This window comes from Chrysoperla carnea, chromosome 4 (assembly GCF_905475395.1).
Source record: "Chrysoperla carnea chromosome 4, inChrCarn1.1, whole genome shotgun sequence".
NCBI lineage: Eukaryota > Metazoa > Arthropoda > Insecta > Neuroptera > Chrysopidae > Chrysoperla > Chrysoperla carnea.
In genome coordinates this window covers 38589684-38613855 of record NC_058340.1, presented here as the reverse complement: position 1 = coordinate 38613855, position 24172 = coordinate 38589684, and the positions used below count along the sequence as shown (strand labels likewise).

The 24172-nt window shown below is 26.6% G+C and overlaps 1 protein-coding gene across 1 annotated transcript in view; it reads right to left on the bottom strand.

Moving 5' to 3' along the window:
* LOC123298053 (BTB/POZ domain-containing protein 6-like) overlaps positions 1 to 24172 on the bottom strand; it is a 30993-nt gene that overhangs the window by 6180 nt on the left and 641 nt on the right. The gene's annotated exons all lie outside the window — the stretch shown is intronic.

Below are 24172 nucleotides of genomic sequence, written 5' to 3'. Positions count from 1 at the left end.
CAGAGGAAAGATAATTTAACTACGAAAATAATGGTATAAGTTTGCCTGAAAATCCGCTCATGGAAAAAATTGATTAAAATTAATTTAATTAAACATAGCCATGAACACTTTTGGATAGAAAACCTATGAAAACCTATGATAGGCATGTTTAAAAATCAATAAAATTTCATAAAAATTATCTCTCTTCTTATTATCAGATATGTGAAGATCGACCTTATACCGTCTCTTGTACAATATTTTTTGCTATGTTGTCTAAGATGTAAATTTTAGGATAACTATTCTAATTTTGTTTTCAATCTAATTAACATTCATACTCAGTTATATTTTGAAAACAATATTTATAATAAAAGCATCCTTTGAAGTTATAAAGAGATGTAGTTTAAAAATTTAAACAAAGGTATTTTTGATATATTTATTGATGTATGGAAAATAACCAAATTTCAAATTCAACTTGTATTGGAATCAAATCGTAAAATGTGAACATCTGCACTTTGAAATACGTGTTTCTTTTATTTACTAAATATTTTTAATATTCCGTACCAAATATGCAAAAACTATTGCTGTATTGATTTTATTGATTTATATATTTATTATGTTGTAAATATTTAAACTTTGTATAGATCGCTCATGAAAAATTCTGTCAAGTGTTGAATGAAATCTGATTGGTGTTTACCCAAAAACAGTACAGAACGAATATTATAGTCAAATTATACTAGAAAAATTACGTTATTATTTCCGATGATTCTTGAATATGCAAAAATTAACTCCTGTTTAATATTTATATCAGAATATTATAAAAATATAACGGATACATGCTCAATGAACGTTTTATTGATTTAATAAATGTTTTTGGATACATAAAAGAAGGTCAATGAGTTTCAGATAAGCCAATGCTAAATTGCATAAGTCGCAATTTTTATTAATTTTAAAAATATTTCTCTTTTTTTACTGTTTTTAGTTTTCACTTATTGTTACAGCAAATTTCCAGCTCTCCCAACCGCATATTTCAGTAAAAACCAGAAATATTATATTTCACTTTATTTTAAAATGAGGAAAGCCGTATATATAAGCCGAAGTCGGTATAATGGCTGTGGATTAGTCTCAGCCATTGAAAAGTTCCTAAGTTAATTGAACATATATGTAAAAACAAAAACTTATAACGTGATTTGAATTGTCTCTTTTTCTTTTATCATTTTTATTAGATAGTAAAACGTCAGATTCTTATTTCATAAAAATAAAAAAAATTATGAAATCTTACATAATTTTTTTTATTTTATCACACCCTGATAATAGTAAAAAAATGATAAAGAAATAGATTTACTTTTGTGGTTATTCATAATAATATTGATAGCTATATAATTGATAGTATTCACTTGTATCCTGTTTAATTGATACCGTTTTTACTATGGAAGGAAAACTATTTTGTTTTTTACTTATCTCATTTTTGTTACTCATTTAAGTCAACTTCCTGTAGATTTCCCAACGATTTCCCTTACAGTTACAGTTTTAATTTTCTACTGGTGGTACAGATAAAATGTGGTTTTATTACCAAGAGATGAACTCAATTATTTTGAAAAAGGTTAAGATAATTTTTAAACAGCTTAAAATATTTTCAACTAATACATTCTAAAAAAAAAAAATTAAAAATATACAGTGATATTTCTTGATAATAACGACAGTCGCAACTATTTTACAATTGAATAATTTTGGTGTGCTTTAATAATTTTCGAAAGTTTTAATAATTGTTAGTTTATATGTTTCGAAAGACAATATGTGCATTTTTTTATGAATTAGTTCTTTGATTTATTATATTGGCATTAATTTGAAAAAATAATTAATAGGAATTAAGGTCAAGGAATCGGATTAATTTTAAAGAAGATAATAAGTTTTCTTCACTTTGAATTAATTACATTATTACATTATTTAATCCTTAAAATAAAAATAATTTCATCTAAATTTTAGGTATCATAAACTCCAGAGGCTTATACAGATTATATCAAAGTAATCGCATTGTGAAAATTACGAAACGAAACGAAGTGCAATAGTCTTTCTAAATAAAAAATGGCGGTTTTCGTAGAAAATAATAATAATAATTTGTATGTTTTTATGTTAACCACTGAAATTCACGAAATTTGAAGAGCCCTCAACGTAAAACATTAAACTTTTGAAGAGCAAAAGAGATGTTATGATTATGATTGTTATAACTAGAAAACGGCCATAAAACATACCCATCTAAGGTGGTGAATAAGGGGATCAAAGTATTTAAATCCATCATTTTTTAATACATTATGGTTTATTTTGATATAGATGCGTTTTTATTTTAAAAAAAGGATTAGAGTATACGTACCAAAAACTTAATACCCATGAATTTGTGAACAAAAGGCAGGATAAATACGAGCAAGGTACGTGAATGTTATAAGGCGGTAGTCTTTGTTTTTAAGGACGAAATTAACTAGCGAAGCGATTGGGTATCTGCCAGTATAATATAATGATAAATTTTAGAAAACGTATCTACTGTGTGTTTTATCATTATTTAATTAAATTAATATGCTAATCATATTTGTTTAATAAAATTTTTATATGCATTATAAATCATATTCCAGAGCCTATTTACACTTGATTTAAAACGAATTACGTATGTAAATTACATCAAAAAAACATTTGTTATACAAAATTTTATTACCGCGGATAAAACAATTGTTTAAGAATTGTATGCAAAAAAAAAAAACATCAAAAGACTAGGTATTATGTTGATCTTCTTGGAATTTTAATTTAATTAACTTTACCTACGACAAAGTTTAGATTTGCCATCAATTTAAATTCCTTCCGTGACTCTCCAATTTAATTAAGATTGTCGTCTTTTTAATTTTATTTTTTCTTACGAGTCTGTTTGTGTTGTTCTTTCTTCAGTTTTGTAAAATTTTCTGTGTATAGCAGTATTCTGATAATTAATATATACTTCTTTATATATATCTAGGATTTGGAAAATTGAAAGTTATTTTTTGAAAGATATGGAGTATATTACAAATGAATTATTTAAAAAGATGTTACCACTTAAAAGAGAGAAACGCGTTATCCAAAAAGATGTTACCAATTAAATGGGTGAGACATGTATTTTAAAAATATAATGAAACTTATGATATAAGAATATATCACATTTGTATTATGTTCTTAAAATATATGTCTCACCTATTTAAGTGGTAGCATTTTTTTGGACAATAGTGACTCTACCATATAATTGGTAGCATCATTTTGGAGAAAAAATCTCCCATTTACGTGTTATATCTTATTGAGCAACCCTGCATTAATGAAATGTGGGAGGGGGACTACCAATGTAGAAAAAAAGTTATACAAAAGAATCTTAAATTTTTTTCTTACCTACAAATTACATAAGCAGATGAAAAGTTACCTAAAAATGTAGGAAATGTAACCTTCTGGCTAATACTGATCAGTTGAATATGATAAAAATCAATTTTCAGGTGAATTACCCATAGAACAACCTGACATCGTATTCAATGGTTTTATTTATAACGCAATAAAAAAATTATATACGTAAATATTTATGAAAAATTTACTTAAATATAAAAGAATTTATTTTATAGAAAAGACATTGCTGATTGAAGGACATGATATTGAACACAAAAAAATCAAACATCTTTTTGATACATTAACAATGTGTTAATTATTTAAAAAATCTAATCAATAATGGATGATATTGTTCAAAACATTTTATAAATTTTTATTTATTTGCTTTTTATAATAAAATGTAAACATTTTTTTATGTGTATTTCAATGGCAAAATTTTATAAAATTACTCTAAAAAAAAACGATGTAATTAATAATAATGAAAACATTGTCATACTGAATATTTTTTTTACTTAATGCCATGAAAAGTAAGTATTTTCATGGGAAAACGTTTATACTTGGACTTGATTATAGAAAAGTCATTGCAAAAAGCCAAAGACGTGAGCATCTGTATGATGTTTATATTTTAATACTTAATTTGAACGAAATTACAAATGTTTTTACATGGCTCGTATCTTTAATTAAAACAGCTACTATGGATTTAGACAGTTGCGGTATCGTTATATTCGTCTTACAAATCCAAGTATCCTTAGACAGAGGTTAAAAAAAAAGACAAAACTTGTTTAACACAGCCGAGTTATTAATTTTTTTTTATTAATTATTTTTGGGCGTGAAATCATTTGAAATGTTTTTATTCCTACTCTGTGACGTCAGAAAAATCCAAAAAATCGATCTATTACACGCATATTTTTTTCCAATTTTGATAAACCAGATGTGTAATTATACGAAATACTAGCTTATTTTTCTAAATTTTGGTTAAATAAATATCTTGTATAGATTCCAATTGTATTTCTAATAAATTGATTATTTTGCCTTTGTGTCGTAGATCAATTGTGGTACAATAACTATTGGTAAATCTTTCTTATATTTAAAAAAAGATTTGTATTTATAAAAAAGTAATCAATCTCCATATTTAGAAATTTAGTTGAATAATATGTGGTATTTAGAAGCGTATCACCATATGCGGTCTTCTCAACCGTATTCCATTTTTCAAGAAATTCTAAAACCAACGCATAAGCAATGAAAATTGCCTTTTATGACAATAACCGGGTGACTCTTATAGCGTCATATCGACAAAAACCAAAGAGCTAGAACAACAAGCATTTTTCAATAAGAAAAGATTCAACCGAGACCAAACTAACTGAATTAAGTATATTGCACAGAAGACAGATGCGAGAGACTGGAAACAAAGATCGATTTTTTCGTCGAAAATGTTCTTAAATAAGATCACTTATTGGGGAAAGAAGTGGAGCCAAATTTCTTCTCATACATTATATGAAAAATTTATTTCTCAAGTACTCTCGATCCCAAATATTACATCTTTTCACGAGACAAATTAACTTGCTATTTAAAAAGAAAAATTTAATTTATCGATTGCAATGAAATTGTATTTGTGGACAGTTCCATATTTCTTTAAGGAATGTTAGAGACTCCTTTTGTCCATGTTTTTCGCTTTTCCGGGACTCTGTACATTTATTCCAATTACATTCCAGTCCAGGCTTTTAAATTATCCATCCAGCTAATTTTTTTCCGCCCAACTGATCGCTTTGCTGGAATTTGACCAAATAAAGCCACCTTGTTGAAATTGTTGCCATAAAATTCATGAATTTAAAAAAAATTCAGCACAGAAGTTTTTGAGTACCGTCCATGCATATAAAATTATCGCTAATTTAGAAAACAAAATATGTAGGGCAATTTATTTTCATACTAACAAATATTCGTATACATTATGCAAAAAAATTTTTTCGTTGCTGATAATCATTAAAAAACCTTGAGGAAATTTTCCCCACGTATTTATAATTCTTCACAATAATTAAACGTTAAAAGGTACACATATTTTCAATTTATAATTAGAGTGATAAAATGAAACATTAGTTAAATTTTTTTGTATAAAATAATAATTGTCGTTATTAACATTGAAAAGAAAATTATTATAAATAATATTATATTAGAAAAAAAAAACAGTGTCCTTTTTAGTTAGTAGATTATGTGCATAATATAATGATTAATTATTATTTTAGTTAGCGTTTAATGTTGCCGCGAGTCGAAAGTAATACAATTGTATCAGAATGGTCAAGGTCTTGTCTTTTCAAAAATTTTTAGGTCCCTCCGTTGTTTTCTGGAACCTAAAAAATTTCTAAGTTAATAAAGTAATAATCATTTGCGTATAATTTGGCACTTAATAAACCGTTGTCTGAAAACTTTAAAAATTACAGTTTTCGTTTTCGCCTCGTTTTTTCGGATGAAATTTTTTTTTTAAGTTTCTTACTCATTTGAATTTTATTTTGAATGAATATTTAAAAAGTTGTTTTGTAGCCGCTCAAATTTTCAGTGGTTTTAAAATGATTGTCAAATACTATGTTTTATTGTGACAGTTTAAGATTTCTTAAAAAAACATGCAAACATTTGATGCATACACTTGATGGTAATTTTAATATAATATCCTTATAATATCTAAGTATTCAAAAATTAGAATTTCATGACACTATGATCACAGCATTGCAACTACCTTAAAAAATTAGTTTTGGTACTTATAGGCCCCAAGCTCATGCTGACATTTTTGGGGTGAAATGGCTTACCAGGAATCATATAGAAAAAGATGCTCCTGTATGTTAAAAAAATTTTCACCACCATGGCGTTAGTTTTACGATAAAAACTCTACATAGGTATTAATTACATAAATACCGCTCAGAAGTAAGTCCGGTAACTTTGGTACCGGAAGTTTAAAAAACTTATGATCTCCCGTCAATTCCCGAAGCCTTACGTGTTTATTTCTGTACGGCATTTATTTTATTCACTTCAAATACTTATTTAGAGTTAGTATCCAAAAACGCCGTACATGTTTACTAGTGCAGGGGTGACATACCAATGGGTGTGATATCCATATTTTCTGTGGGTACTCACCTGTATCGCGCAAAACTGATACTATGGTGCTTAAACTTGTGGGAAATTTCACCCGAAAAATTTCAACATGGGCTTGTGGTCTATTAGGTAAAAATAATAACTATCACACTCTGGGTGCTTGACATGCTTAATAAAAATTTAGGAGTACAAAATTGTTAATATCTTTCCAAAATTAACCAGCCAGTGTGTGATAACTTTAACAAAATTAAAAGATTATAGTAATTGATTGAATTGATCGTTTGTCTTATTCTAACTCTCCCCCTTTTCTCGACTTACTCCACTATAGTTTCATTTCTCGCGGCATCATTATTATCACTATATATTTGACATATCACATTAGGCATTTATTATATACTGTATGTTTAATGAAGGATGATGTATGTAATTCTAGGCTTTTTTGTCACTTTTAGATAACATGTGAGTAGTAGTTAAATCATATTATATTAAAATTTAAGTAAATAGTAGTTAACTAGTATACATAAATTAATTATTATGATGGTTCCGTAGGGAAAACGTTTTTTTATTTATTTCTGTAATATATTTAACAATTGTTTTCTTTGGGTCTTGGTTTTGGTTTTTTTAGATGCTTTTTTTTCTCGATATCTCTAACCATCTCTGACGCTGGACAATATATTAAGAACCAGCCCTATTTGTCAATTTTAAGTAGGCTGAGTTTTAGTTAAAATTCTGATTTCGGTTAAGTATTACGGACCAAAATATGCTACTTACTATTTTTGTAGTAAATTATAGTTAATACTGAAATGGTGGAAGAGTCGATAAATATTTTATTGATATAGAATCAGCGATATTATTTTACTATATGACTTTCAGCAGGCGTTGACTAAATAAACTGATATGAAGGAATCATAGTAATTTTCAACGATACTGTTCCAAATGTGAAAGAACTTAGTTGTCATCCATAGCCCACTCCTCTTTTAATGGTCGAGTTATTCCTAGACTACTGCTGCTTTTTTTTGAGATTTGAGCTTCCTTGTGACTCATTCACTTTCTTGGCGGTACAGTGATTTGGCCAATAGAAGAAGAGAAAGTAATTGAAAAAGTTGTGCTGAAAAGAGCTTTTTTTAGACGTTCGGAAATATGAAGTGACCTTAATGTTTATTGAAATCAGCGGCAAAATGCCATAAATAGACTTATAAAAACAATTCGTCATAAGACACTCAAGATAAAAGTGAAAAATTCTTTGAAATAATAATAATATAATAAAATTTACGAGCACTTTACCATTCATAAAATTAAAAAGTGAAATTATAAATATCCTATATAAACGTACTAACAACCATTTATGTATAAAATTAACATAAATTATTTCCAAATGAACTAGTTTTTGATTTAGTAAGTAAATAAAAAATTGCATATAAAATATTATTTTTAACGATAAAATGGTATTAAAAAAAATTGTATGTTATTGTCAATGGGTTAAGGTTATTTAATAAATATATAAAAAAACAACAACTACAACAGTGCCCGTATGATCATGAAATAAAGGTCGTACGTATTTATTAAATTATATTATATTCTACTACTGATTAAGTTATGTACACTTATATATTTTTGAGCTGGCTATCTCACACTCCCACGGGACAAAACCTGCAAATATTTTGGAAATCGCGAGTGAAAAGAGTGTTATTATACAGTGTGTCGCATTTAAAATGAAGACACCTTCATATTTACACTATTTATTGTAATTTAGATTTCAAATTTTGCACCCAGTCATGCAGGGTGAAGGATCACATTTTTGACAAATTGATAATAGCGTCAGAGAGGCATCGAAAAAAAAAACTATTAGAAAGAGTTGCTTAAAATATTTTTTTATACCCATATACCGTTTTTCATGAGAAAATTCGTATTTTTGATTTTTTCATAATTTTGATCTTTACTCAAAATTATTACATGATTAAATTAATTATTGATTGGTCCAGTTTTTACATTCCCTAGCAAACTAGTTATAAAATCAATAAAATAATCTTTTGAGGTGGAAACTTTTAAAGAATTAGATTTTCCATAGAGACATTGACTTCCTGGTTTTGAAATTCCTATAATATAACTTTTCTTGGTGGAGAAATAGGCGAAACTTAGCATAAATTCATATTTAACGAGGTACGGATTAAAGACAACGGTTGGAAGAGTCATATGAATTATGAATCGTCTTAACTTTGATTACTTAAAAATAATCATTATAGTTTATATATAACATAAGTGTTTTTTTGCAAATTTTGAATTTGATATAATTATTATAATAAATAATATTATATTTGCTACTTAAATTTTTTAAGTGTAATAAAATTAATTAATATTTATTTAAAATACCCGCATATTCAGCACTATTTTAATTTAACAACCCTCTTATTTTTCGTACTAGAATAAATTTATAGAATTGATTGATTAATTAATAATTGTAACTTTTTTACAATGCATTTCCTTAATTTAAATTTGAAAAAATAAAAGAATTATTTTGTATAATTTGCTGTTTATATTGAGTTCTTGAGATCTTAAAGTTCGTTTTTGAAAGACTAACTAGCCCCAAATGGTACTACAATCATACTTTGAAAATTTACTCTAATTGGGCGACGGTTTACGGCCGAAAGTTTATTTTGAATTCTTTGAAATTTAATCTTTTCTCAGTATGTAATATGAAACAACTCCCTTCATTTCGATTCAAATTTTTGGTGCACACCATTTTCGCATCGTATATAAAATTGAAAATAAACTACAAAATGTGATACAAATTTTTATAAATCCATTCAAATTAAAAATTGCGCCTTAGTTTCAAATAAATTTGCATATATGTTCAGTCGCCGTTTCTTCTACAATTTTCAAGAAAAAGTATTGCGAAAAAAAATAAAGATATAACTACAATTTTTTTTACCTACTTCTTAAAATCGAAATCGTATTGAATAAAAATTATGTAATAATATTTCTATTGTTTTATGTATGGAATTTAAAAAAAAAAAAAAACTTTTTTGATAACCTTCTTTAGCAACGAAATTTTAATCAGTGTAGCATATTTTATAATATTTGCTATCAAAAACCTTGAAAATAAAGAAATATTATTCATATTATGTAGTTACCCGATTTGTGATTCCAAATTTAAAACAAAACAAAAAGTCATATTATACAATAAATTAAATCATTTATTTATATTAATCGTGATTCAATTGTGTTTAATAGTCAAGCATAATTTTTTTTTTAGACCGTGAGATCATATTGAAGCGAAATTTTATAAATACATTTTGTAAGTGGGGACATATTATTGAACAACTCTGTTGGCAGTATCATAAAATGATTTGGTTTTTTTAGAAATATAGTAATTCATTTTCAATCCTTCAATGGTTGTAAATATCCTGAATTTTTTTTCAAATGTCTTGTAGTCAATAACTCTATTTAGCCGACATGAAAAAGAGAAGCTTCTATGTTCGACTGCGTGTTTTTTTAACCGTCTCCAAAATACCTATAAGGTTTTGCTTGGGTGGGTATCCGACTCCCTAAAATGAACAAAAATATAAAAAATTATTATACCATGTATATGAAATATACTAAGGTATACTTAATCCCAAGTTTGTAACGCTTAAAAATATTGATACTATGAATAAAATTTTGGTATGGGTGTTCATAAAATCACCTAATTAGTCCATTTCCGGTTGTCTGTCTGTCTGTCGTCTGTCTGCCCGTCTATCTGTCTATCTGTCATCACGATTACTCAAAAACGAATAGAGATATCAAGCTGAAATTTTTATAGTAAAGGAGCAACATGGATCAATTGGGTCTTGACCATCTTGTAAACCGCTAAAGTTAGAACAAAAGTTCAAATTAAAATTGTTTGAAACATTTTTTCGTAAACACCACTGTTTACCCGTGAGAGCGCAAATTATGCGCAAATTGTATATGTTTGACTTGTATGTATGTGTAATTTGACAGAGTAATTAACACTGTCTATACTTGGTATTTCAACAGTTAACTTAGTCAATTGTTTGTTTTTACTTGTTTTAAAGTAAATACTCCAATTAATAATTTTCTTGAGCAGGTACTGCATACTAAGATATCGTAGAAAATATGTTAAACTTCATTTTTCTTTATTATTAAATTTATCAATTCCCAAAAGGATGGCCAAGAAGAATAGTAATATGGCTCCATTATGGGCTTAAGTTCGATTAGTTACTCATATATGTGTAAATGACTGGCTTTGGGGTTTGCCTTGACATTGTAAACACAAAACAAATGTCAAAAAAAATATATATATATTTATATAATTATTTTTTTGATGTGATAATAAACTCTTTTTATTATTATTTCTATTGATAAAGTTTCTTGATAAAACAATTTGACTTAAATACATAAATATTTTAAAAATTTTAACTTATTTATTATTTGTTTATCATAAACAAAGAATCGTTTATCAGGATCGGAATCTTGAAAAACAATCTCATAGTTTAGATACGATTTTTTAAAAAGGCAACGTCACTTTGGTAGAAACGTAGCACTAGAAACGATTGAAACATAGAAACAGGAAAAAAAAGTATAAAAAAGTTTCTACAGGCGCGCACTGTGAAGAAAGCACTAGTTGACCAAAAATATTACTTGCTGAAGCATCAAATACTTATTTTCTTGAATAAAGTATTGAAATCGTTGACTTAAGAAATATTTACTTGTTATAAGATCATCAACAGCCAAGTAGTAAACGCGTTTACTTGAATCCAAAAAAGTTTTTCTTAGTGCAAGACTCATTGAGATCAATTTTGTAAGATAACAACTATACACCAAACTAGTTCCATATCTACTTTTATCGAATAATTTATGATATTGAAAAATATTGTTTTAATACATTTTAGAGCAGGCATGGCCGAGTTATTTTAAGTCGAAGTCACCATTGTTATACCTTTATTGTGTGTCTCTTTATCCAAGTCCGCATTGCTCATAGAGGAGGAAGCGATACGGGTATACGACTCTTCTACCTATCTCAGTTTCTCTAATAGTAATGAGATAAGTAGAAAAAAAATGTTGTCTCTCTGTCTTACTCGTACTTTTGGTTGTCACTGGCTAGATTATCACTGTCTTACCCGTATGTTAGTTACAGAAGTCTGAGAGAATTCTCTAAGCCAAGTTTGCCCATGCCTGTTTTAGAGTAATCAATTAGCCTTAATCCATTCCTGTTTCATTGATTTATTTACAATATGATTATATAAACAAATATAATACACTTATTTCATATTTCTCATAATTTTATGTAAACATTTATAAACATACTCATATAAAATTAAAGCCCTCTTAAATATGTGAATGAAAGTTATGACAGACTCGATCGTATTTATAGTGTTAAGATGTCAAAAGGTTAATTTATTTATTTAAATAATTAATATACGTTATAGTATCAGCAAGTACATTTAAAAAAAATACGTTTTAATTCATTTATTTTTATCTCTATTTATTATAAATGCGAAAGTAAGCATGTTTGTTTGTTTGTTTGTTACGCTTTCACGCTAAAACTAGTGAATGGTTTTTAATGAAAATGTACAGCAATATAGCTTATACTTCGGAATACATGAGATATAATTTATAAAGATAAATAAATAAATAAAAAATTTAAAAATTAATTTAATTTGACATTACCATAAATTACACATATCTGTAAAAGTAGTCATTTGACATTACTATAAATTACAGATTTCTGTAAAAATAGTCAATATAAAATATTTCACGGCCATATTTTCTGATATACTCAATGAATAATTACGACTATTATACATTTAATAAAATAAAAAACCATACACATATTTTTCCTGTGTAAAACAATCCTTACCATTATTTCGAGTGTTATAGAAAGGGGATAAGCGAGAGCAATCTTTATCAATCTTTAATTTTAAACCCAGCGAAGTGGATGGGTATCACTCTAGTAATTACATATTTTAAATATTATTATAATATATAGTTTTATATGTCAACACGTATTCTAAATATTTGTCATTGGGCAAATGGACATTTTAAAATGTATGAGTATTAACACCGGAAATCATATATAGTTAAAATTCTTTTATCGTATTTGAAAGGTTATATAAAGTTAATCCTACAGAATTTAGTGATTTAGAAAACTAATCAAATAGAATGCTTGGTCAAAGGAGAAAACGTACTTACGATATTTTTCGGCTTCGAGCAAAATTGTAGCAAATAAATTGTATTTTAGTTTATCTAGTTTCTCAAAATAAAAACAATATTCTGGTTGAGGTATTTGGGATGTTCAGTATATTATTCTTACAATAATTCAAAATATGATCATGACTATTTAAATTCATTGTTAAAACAAGTGAAAACAAACAATTGACTGAGTTAATTGTTGAAACACCATGTATATAGACAGTGTTGATTACTCTGTTACATTACACATACATGCATGTGTTTGAATGCAATTTTTTTTTGAAATTTGCTTTTTTTTTATTTAACCAGCAAAAAACTCTAGAAATGAAAATGATTAATACTCAAGACTAGAGAAGAAAGATGTATTATTATTTTTATTTATAATTGGACTTTGCTAAAATCGAATTTAAATTTAACACCAAATTTTATAATTTATCACAGACATTTATAACATTTACAATTAAACATTACTAATATTACCTATTGATAATGAAATTAATAAATAGTTATGAATAAGAATATTGCTTAATTGAAATGGCATTGAAATATAGGTATTAATCATTAATTAAAAAAAAATAAATTTGCAGATATAAGTGAAATCGCGGTTAAATCTTAAATTAAAAATATTTACCGGATAACTAACAACTCTACATTAAAACTGATATATCTAATTAACTGATATTGTTTTATAAATGATGATTAAAAGTAGATTAATATCATTATATTAAAAATGATATTATTATTATTAATAGAAAATGATTAATTTTAAAGGTTACTTTAATTAATATCTAAGATTATTGTTCATACGGTTAAAAACTTGAAATTGTTTGTTAACGTAGAATAATTACAAAAATTTTAAATATTGATTTATATTGTCAGGATATCCTAATTGAAGTGCTTTTATCCGTTCTACAAATGTTAAAAATTAAAATTAAGTTTATTAAGTATTATCTTCTTTTGATCTGTTTAACACTTTTTACAGGAAATTTTTTGTTCTACAATTTTTTGCGCGAGAATAAACCGAAATATTTATCTTAAATCAATATTGTATTAATTTATATTATACTAGCAGATAGCCGCCTGTTTTGCTGGGAAATTTCTCCTTTAAAAACAAAGAATATCACGTTATAGCCCTCACTTATCCTCCCTTTTGTTCAAAATTTTATGGTTTTTAATTTTTTGGTGGGAAACTCTAACTTTTTTGAATATGAAGTTTTGCCCATGATACTCGCTGACATTGTAACTTTCTATAGGTCCAATCATTAAATTAACCTAATTTTTATAATTTTTATTTCAAAATTACCCCATTTACCGAGTTTCATCAAATTCTAAAACAAAAATTTTTGTGCGTTTTTCTCGATTTTTTCAAAGGGCACCTTCTTAAAAAAATCGAGCAATTTTTCTTAATCTCGAATTTCGATAAAACTCATTATATGAGGTAATTTTGACCAAGAAAGTACAAAAATTGGGTGCATTTGCTGACTGGTCTAAAAGTTTTTGAGATACGGGCAGAAATTGATCCAAATATTGCGGTATATCAGAAACTCTGCATCCAATCAATAAATAAACCTGATTTTTATACTTTTTGGATCAAAATTACTTGATTGAGAATATTTTATACCTAAATTTCCAAAAATCGGTTTACAAGGAATAAATCGCATTTGTCGGGAGTTTTTTTGTAAATTTCACTTGTTGTAAGTATGTTGTGCACATGCTTATGCTATTTTACATAAATATTTTTGCAAGGTTTCTTTGTACCGAATTTCCATAATATATTTTATGCCTAAAAACCTTAAAAATTTTATTGTTTAAATAAAATATTAACAATAAATTATTTAAACCTTAAAAAGTCATGATTATGAAATAAATATTATTATTTTTAAAAATTTAATTAATTATTCACGTGTGTTAATTTGGATGTTCTACAAATGTGGAAGTGAAGGATATGGTGGATTCATGAGTTATATCTGCAAAATAATTGCTTGTACTAAAACCATATATACTTGTTCTTATAAAAAAGGATATGAAGCAATACCCACAATTGCAGGTTATAAATTTATTCTATTCCTTGCATGTACGGAGATTTAATCTTTTTTTTTTAGTATTATGGTATTAATTAATTAATTAAAATAAATATTATTATTAATTTATTTTACAAATGGTTTAATTTATTTTAAGAGAAGTTTAACCTTATAATTAAAAAAGAATATTATTTTCCCGGTTAAAAGTTTTTTATTTTACTAAAAAAATTTTCATCTAATAATTGTTGAACTTATTTTTGATGAATGGGAAAAACGTAAGTGGTTAGATAACATTTACCTAACCACTTCCGAACACTTTTTCGATAAATGAATTGTAAAAATAATAGATAAATACAAATGACCAAAAAATCGAAACGAAATATTATATCAGCATCGTATTTCCTTTTTTATCCGACTTCAAACAAAAACGGAGGAGGTTATCAATTCGACTGTTTTTTTTTTTTTAAATTTGTGTTACCTCAGGACTTTTGACTGGGTGAACCGATTAGGATAATTCTTTATCAGTTTTAAGGCTGGTGCATCCCGTGTGCTCTCATTTCATTTTGGTCCAGTTCTGACAACGGCATCTATGAGAAAACCATAAAAGTCTTAAATTTGCATTAAGTATGCACGAAAAGAGGACGAATAACTCAATATCACGCCAACCGATTTCGATAATTCTTTTTTTAGTGTCAAATTAGTTAGTGTACTTCAGATTTACTGAAAATCACAATATAAAAAAAAAAGTTTTAACAAAAAGAAAACCGACTTCAAAAGAAATACTTTTCCAAAATAAATTAATATGCACTAAAAAGTAAAAAATAACGTTAATATAATGTTTTTGCCAATACCTATATACTTCTATAGATTTCTTTATTTTAAATCAGTTCCAAATATGTACCCATGTTATTGTAATACTTGGTGGAAGCGCCAATAAATCCATACAGATATAATAAACAAATTATATTGATTGTATTTCTAACATTAAACGATATTTAGTAGATTCGTTATTCAGTCATAACATGGAGTAATTTAACGAATTTTTGACAAATGCAATAGTCCTAAAGCCGACATACCTCGTTTTCTGAAATAATTTTTTTATAGCTTTGAATTTGACCAGGCAAATTTATTAGATTTTCCAGGCAATTTTGAAAGAGCTGCACTACTTAAGTTATGGGCGCGGTAAATTTTGTATTGACTCACCAGCATAAAATTGAATAATATAAGGTATTTTTCTTCTTTTAATAAGAATATAATCGACTCTTTGATACTGTAGACTTTAGTTCGACACTCAATAAAGTGGCGTGTCGGTAATCTGACATTTTGAAAAATTCTGATTTTGTGATAGAGAGACAGACATTAACTTACGTTTTAAATGAATTTTATGCATGTAAATAAATTAAAAACTATTCAAAAGTCTCTTATATTTAGTAACGCGGAAATAGTGTTAATTGTACTTCAATTATACAAAAATAAACACACGTTTTTCTATTAAAGACTCATCAATTTAGAAAAAAAAAGTGCAATTATCTTGATAATGATTCAAATCCCTGTGCAATTTATTATAATTTTTGCAATGACACAACGAGTTAAAAATAACAATTTTTATAATATTTTAAAATTGTATTTATAGAATTTCTGTTAATGATCTGTATTACAAGATTTTATTTTGAAAACAAAAGTACAGTAATTATAAAGTTTTTTGTATTCATAAATTTTAATTATAGTATAATATGACCTCTATGCAAACTATAGTTTACCTACTATCACTAAAAAGAAAAGTTTTATATTAGTAAAAAACTTCGAAGTTTTTCAATTCGATGTATTAGTTATTAACAAGACATTTTTCGATGATTATAATATTATTCAATTTTAAGAATTTTAATAAATTTTTCTACAATTTATTTAGTGGACCATTTTTTCTTAAGTTTAATATTTACGTTCAATGCTTGCAATAAAAAGAAATAAATTTACTTCTTGAAAATAAAAAATAAAATAAATTTCATTAAGAATAGAATTTTGTACTAAATTTTGGTGCAAATTTGGGCATTTCACGGAAAATTCTCTAAATATTAAACTTTAAAAAAGTACGACCACAGTCAATACCACTGCGGATTTTACTTATTGAAGGCAGTGTTACGTAAAATGAAGCATTCGACTGCTGATGTTAATTATGTAAGTATTAATTCAAGTTTTACTGCAAGCCGTAATGAATATTTTATCCTTCCCAGTTTGCCGCAAGAAGTGAAGGAAGCAGGAGGGGTTATAAATATTTTATGACCACTCTTGGTTGTGGAAATCTGGTCTGGTCTGGAAATGAAAAGTGGCAAAATAAGACTTTGGAAAACTATCACGACCGTTTTACGCAATTGTGTGTGCACAGCCCAACTAAAATAGTTACATGTTTTGTCGAATATAGAGGTTGTATGGAAGGTTTACACCGCATTTTTTTGTATATGTATTTCATAAAACCGTTCAAGTGTTTGATAACTATACTAATATGAATCATTTTCAAATATATACATTTTATTATTTGCATAATTTAGGATGACTTAATCTCTAATACACACCAATATTAAAATATTATGAAAAAAAAGTGCAGTTAAAATATTTTCAGGGCCGTTCTTTATCTATAATTTTCTGTCAATAATATTTAATCGTATTCCATTACTTCTAAAATTTATAAAATTAGACAAGATTTTGAATTATAAGTATTCCGAACAGAAAGATACCTCCAGAATAAAGCTAAATAAAAGTTGAAAGTGTCTTAAACTTGTTATAATTAAATATTTCATTTTAAGAAAATTTCGCAAATTTAATGTCATTCCTTGCTAATTGTGTAATTCCTTTTTATTTCAAAAGGAGGCAGTTGAGAAAACGAAATCAATGATGGTGATGACAATAATTTTGGCCTCGATTTGCCATAGTTTTGTTGTAAATCTGTAAAACTGTTAGGTACTATCTCAGGCGGTCATTTTCAAAATTCCCCAATTTTATAAATATTCAAAATTTAGAAAAAAACTTTCTTTTAGTTGATAGAAATTGTTCTCAATTAAATTCAAAATGATTTTCACTTTTATTTATTTCACTTTATTGAAGAAATAGCTCATAGAGTAATTTACCAGTTAAATTAATTAAAAATGGTATAGTTAATTTTAAGATTTGCGAGTTTTTATTTACAAAAAATAATGAGACAAGCAATATGGACTCGTGAAAATTTAGACAGGATAAATAATATTTATACTAAAATAATATTTTTTAAACAAAAGGCCACTTCGATGAGATTTTCAACTAAATTTTTATTAGATGAACGAAAATATTTTGAATCTACAGAGCCTTGACTATGTTTTGATTACAAATCCAAAACTAAAAACAAAATTATTACGAATAATAATATAATCTACTAAATAAAAATATTTTAAATATTCATAATATTCTATTTATAATTAAAACAGTAATAATTGATACCTTATAACAAATCAAAAAAATCTATAATCATAATTATATATGATTGATGAAATCAATGTACTTACTAATAATGATTGTATTTTAAAAGGTTCATATTACCTTTATTATGAAAACAACAAATATCAAATGCTAATCAAAATATAATAATATATACTCATCTATTATGTATGAGTTCATAAAAATAATAAGTTATGATGAATCAATCTTCTAAATTTATTTGATTAAAAAATCGTACGTTTTGACATGCTGTTAATTTTATATTGGTCATAAACGTATGTTTATCAATATTTGGTCATGTTATGAATACCTTTTTGTAAAACAATTGAATAATACTTATTAATTTAGGAGTATGAAAATCGTCATTTCCATACTCCTTCTGTAGAACAGAATCAATAAGTTTGAATGTTTTATTGCTTAAAATAACGTTTCGTAAAGAATCCCGTACCAAAATCTTGTTCAAACAAATTTTACGTTAAATCGATATTTATGTTTTATAAACTATATTTAACAGACCGTTTGTCTATAAAATTGATACGTGATTTTTACACATATGCCACGCAATTACGGAAATGCGTTAAATGTAAACATTTTTATAATAATCTCAATTTTTTTTTAATATTGAACAAAAACGTAATATAATTTAAAAATTATAATTTGATACGAAGAAAATTCAAGTTTAAGCGGTCACATGGTAAGAAATGTACTTCGTTAACTACAATGCTGGTATGGTATAGAGACAGATACTATAATATCTATGTTAGCATAGGTAATATTACAGTATTGAATAGGACTATCTACCACAAGTATTGTGGGCATCGCAAACCAGTATGAGGATGACGTTGATATCCACAAAATAATCGGTTACAAATCAATTTAGTTGATTTGAACATAGTTTTTATTAACTTGACTTGTTTTAATGTAATTTATGACTTGACTTAATAGTATATCAATGTAGACACGGAATCAATGGAATTTTACAGCTGAGTTTTCACTCGCTTCCGAATGTCTGAATTACCTGAAATTATGTATTGTGGCAGAGTTTAAAAAGAAAAGGATTTCAAAAATACGATAAGAAATAAAACTTGAGTGATGGAGGTTACGGGAACAAAATTATTTGGTTCCCTTGAGTGGTGGCTAAAACGTTAAGCTAGACGTGTGCGTGGACTAAACATTACAAAATAATTTTAATTTTAAAAGTCAAGGTCAGAGAGCGTATTAACTCTATTTCATTCTGCTCTTCTCTTCCATATGCGGTAGTTTTAAGTTTTGAGACACTCTACAGAGAATTTATGGCACAATAGATATTCATCAGATATTCCACCTTATTTAGTTAATTTAGAAGTCCGTAAAACAAATGAAGGTAAATCATGTTGTGAGAGCACTTATAATATTTGTCTGTGGTTGAAAGTTTGAAACCTATATTCTGGTAATGTATATTTTTCAACAGGTTTCAGTTATTATTACCAATATAATCAATAATTCAGTTAATAAAATAATATAAATATGTAATACTTGTATTTGTGTACCAAAAATGGTGTACAAAAGTATTTAATAATTGCAATCAAGAGTTCACTTACACTTGTTAAACATTATCATTAATTTCTTGTATTAAAGTTCATTAACTGAATTTTAATTTTTTATTATTATTAATAATAATAATTATATAATTTATAATATTATTATTGATAACTTTATTATTTATACATTTATATATTTGGGTTGATATTTGTTTATATATTAGGTGATTGCACGTATTTTTCCGTAATTTAATTGGCAGACATAGACAAAAATGGATTATAACGGTTTTTTAGTCAAATTTTTTATTTGTACTTTATTTGGAAATTGTATGTTTTATAATTTTTATAGACACGAACTTTTAATACCTACAGGATGATCTCATCAATGCTTTACAGCATGCCTCTGTCAAAGTATTTTTATGTGTCATACTTAACGGAATTTTAAATTTTCCTCTTTATTCGCACCAATTTCAGTATTTGAGCTCTGAAGCGCTGATATTTGTCGTATACGGGATGCATAAATAATAATAGCAAACTGTTATTACTAAGCGAGATTTATTACATAAATAAACAAGGAAAGATAAGAGATTAAATTCGATACGACGCTTCATGATATTAATAATATTGATATCTATATCACAAAGAAGCAAGAAGCAAAGTTCTTGGAATAAAATTATTTTTACTACAATTTATCGTGTTTATTTTTGCTTTAATTTTCATATTTACCAATATATTTACACAATGCTATAAAATATAAAGTTTTAAATATCTTTACAATTTTTGAAATTCGTCTTTTCGAGTAAATTTGATTTCTATAATTATAATAAAACATATTTTTGAAAATTAAATTTATTTTTAACTTTTTCAATTTTAAAAATTAACTTAAAGTGTAAATGGGCAGATGATTTACAAGCAAATCGAAAAACTTCCAGGCTAAACAAGATTTTAGAATTTCATTCCCAATCTATCTACTTCGTTTCTACTGGAAATAATTTTTGAGCTTTCAACCAGTTAATACTTTTAATTAATTTTTGAAGAAAATAAGTGATTATTTTCATTCTATATAGCACCTAATATTTAATACCTAAACTGTGCGATAAATATAATGAAATTATTCATTTTTAAAAAACATAAAAAAAAATTCATTAAAAAATTTGTCAGTTATTGACCTATATTTAAAATTTTTCTTATCTTTTTTTATTTATTTGATTTAGGTGTTTTTATGTAAAAATAAAAATAAATATAGTTTTACATAATCTAAAATTGGGGGAAAAGTCCTTCAAGTGGATAATTAATTCACATAAAATTAGCAACTATGCATTATAATAGGTTTTCCATTAAGAATCATAGAATTTTACACTTATACAACTGAGTATGAAATATTATAAACTTTTTTTTATTTGCTAGATAATTTTTGGACTTCTCGGCAGCCTAGATTCGGTTCATTATCGTCATTGTCATCATTGCTTGTGATCACAATGAAAATTATAACACTTATTTTAGTAAAAAATCAATTTACAGGTAATTTTCGTGTTTTTTAATAAGATTATTGGTATATAGCAGTTTTTTAATCATTTTTTCTGTTTTGCCGAGGGTACGATAACTCAAAATACAATCGAAATAGCGACTGAACATGGCGTCTAAACCTAGAAAGTGTCTTTGATTTGACACAAAAATTATGAATGAAGATCGGCCAATTAGGTCATGGGATTTATTTTTTCGACCATAAGAAAAAGTTTCTTTTAAAAAAACTGCGTAGGTAGATATATTGTGCTTTGGATTTCATTTGTTTATAATTATAAGATAATGAAGCACATGATGAATATTTAAACCATTAACTCAGCTAGTTGTTATGTATATACACTTGTTATTTACATAAATTTGATAATATATTCAAACATATAGTATATAAATTATAATCATGTGTAAACTATGATAACTGAAAAACCGCATTGAGACATCATTGTGTGATAACTCTACAAAAAATACAAAAAAAGGAAATGTATGCAAATAAAGGGTGTTTTTAGAAGTTCCACGTCTTTGAGTTGGCAACACTCTTTTGTTTCTTAATCGATTGAACAGTAGACATAGTTGCTTTGTCTTTCGTTTCGTTTGCATTTCATAATGAGTAGACTCACGGTAGAACAAAGCTTGCAAATTATAGAAAGTTTTTATTTTTATTAAATATTTTTATGAAAATCTATGAAATCATTTACTAATTTCACGTAATGGATCTGTTAATTGGCCACCAAGATCTTGCTATCTAAACCCATTCGATTATCTTCTTTGGGGATATCTAAACTTGAGGCAGGGCTGGATTAACCCACGCTTGAGCCCATTGGCAATGGAATTCTGTGGTTCCCTTCCCGTAAATAATTCGCCTTTCCTCCCTATTTTTTATCTTTTCTTTTTCTACTATTCGTAAAATTTTGTCTTTTTCTCTTTTGACCATTCGCCGGGGCAACTGGACAGTTGCTTACGTATTGGTTAATCCGTCGCTGACCAGAGACAATTGAACACGTGGAATACAACATTCGCGCGGGCTATTGGCGAAATATGACCGCAATTGCTGCGAAAAGTGTGTGAAAATTGAACATTCACGCGTGCGCATAAATGGCGCAGAAAACTTTCCAATAAAGCCAGTTAATTTTTTTTTTAGTTTAAGATACTTAAATTACAAAAAAAATAACATAGTTTCTACTGAGTGTTTCACGACACCTCTCGTTTTTTTTAAATTAATTTTTTTTTGTTACGAGCTTAACTGTATTGTACAATTCGAATAAGTAAAGACAATGTGATATTTTTATGCATAATTCTACGCGAGATAGAGAAAGAAATGGATATTGTCTCCTAATTCCTATACCCATACTATATCTACGCTGTTTTCATACAATTGCTATAGGTAATATGGTTTATTACTTTTCATGTTATATGTTTGATTTTTCATAGTATATTCATTGGTTTTTCCAGTGACAGTTTACATAGATTTTCATTAATGAAAACAAAGAAAAACATTGAGCCTAATAGATAAATGTTTGATTGTTTAAATAAAGGAATATTGGGTTTATTGGGAATTTTCGAGCAAATAATTAATAAAGCTTTTACATATTTCTAAAAAGAAAGTTTGCGACGCAAGAGTTGCATAACGAAGCGAAAATACTCTAAAAACTTTTAAAATACAACAAAATCCTAAAAAATAATTAAAACTAATAGGAACCTAAATGTAATTTTTTTTTATTAATATATCTTTATAAATTATATCTCATGTGTTATTCTGAAGTATGAGCTACATTGCTGTACAATTTCATTAAAAACCATTCGCTAATTTTAGCGTGAAAGCGTAACAAACAAACAAACAAACAAACATTCTTACTTTCGCATTTATAATATATAGAGATAGAGATAGTGAAGAGATAGAGACTAGGCCTTTACCAGAGTTTGCTTGTAATTTTTGTATTAGTATAGTTGATCTAAATATATTTTCGAGGCATATTGATACAAACCAAATTTTTGTTTATATTTACATTCATTTTACAAAAATTTAAAGTGACTGACCTCTTTGTAAATAATCAAAATATAAATAGAAAACTTATTTATAATAGAATTTCATGTGATATATTCTTATAATTTTGCAATCAAAATTAATTTTGTTATGAAAACAATTAATATAAATATATAACAAATAATGTAAATAATTTTAATTATTAAAAATAGAGTTCAAACTTTAAATATATGGTCAAAATGGTCAAAATTTTATCGTCTTCGTGGGAAAAATTTTCAAAACTGGAGTTGTATAAACTACATTTAATGTGATAGATTTAAATCCTAAACTGATAAATATTAAATACATATCAAATACGACCACGATCATATCCACATCCTTTCTTTCAAATGTAAACTCAGACTCTTAAAAACCAGACCAATGTGTCCGACACCGATTGACCATCACTTTTTTTATAGTTTATTATCTTAAAATATTAATATTTTCGCAATAGAGTTATGGTCTTGTGGTTACGGTGCCCGCTCCTTATCCGGTCGGTTGTCATTTTTATCTTACTAATAGTAGTCCAGAATTTCAGATTTTAAATCTCGTAGCGGAAACAAATACGCACTGACATACATACAAACCGTAAGCCCATGATGAAGCGATTAATTAAGGTTAGTTTGTGGATTATGAGTAGAATATATGGAAATCGACTTTTCCACAATTTTCGTGTTTTGGACATATTCTTTCGTCAGTCTTATATGTTAAAATATTCAAAAACAACACAATACGTGCGCGAAAAATAATTGACAGGATACTTCGATAGGGTTAGAAAATGTGCATTTTTCGCTACCATATGCTTCCGGTCTGGTGCACCTCAAAATTCTTCAGATACTTATTTTATAGAGCCAAAATACAAAAACATAAAAAATACATTTGCTGGGTGAACGAACAAGTTAGATAAAAAAGTTTTTTTTCCGGCTTAAGATACAAAACCATCTAACAACCTTATATCAAAAATTAAGATTTTTATCTCAATGATAGTT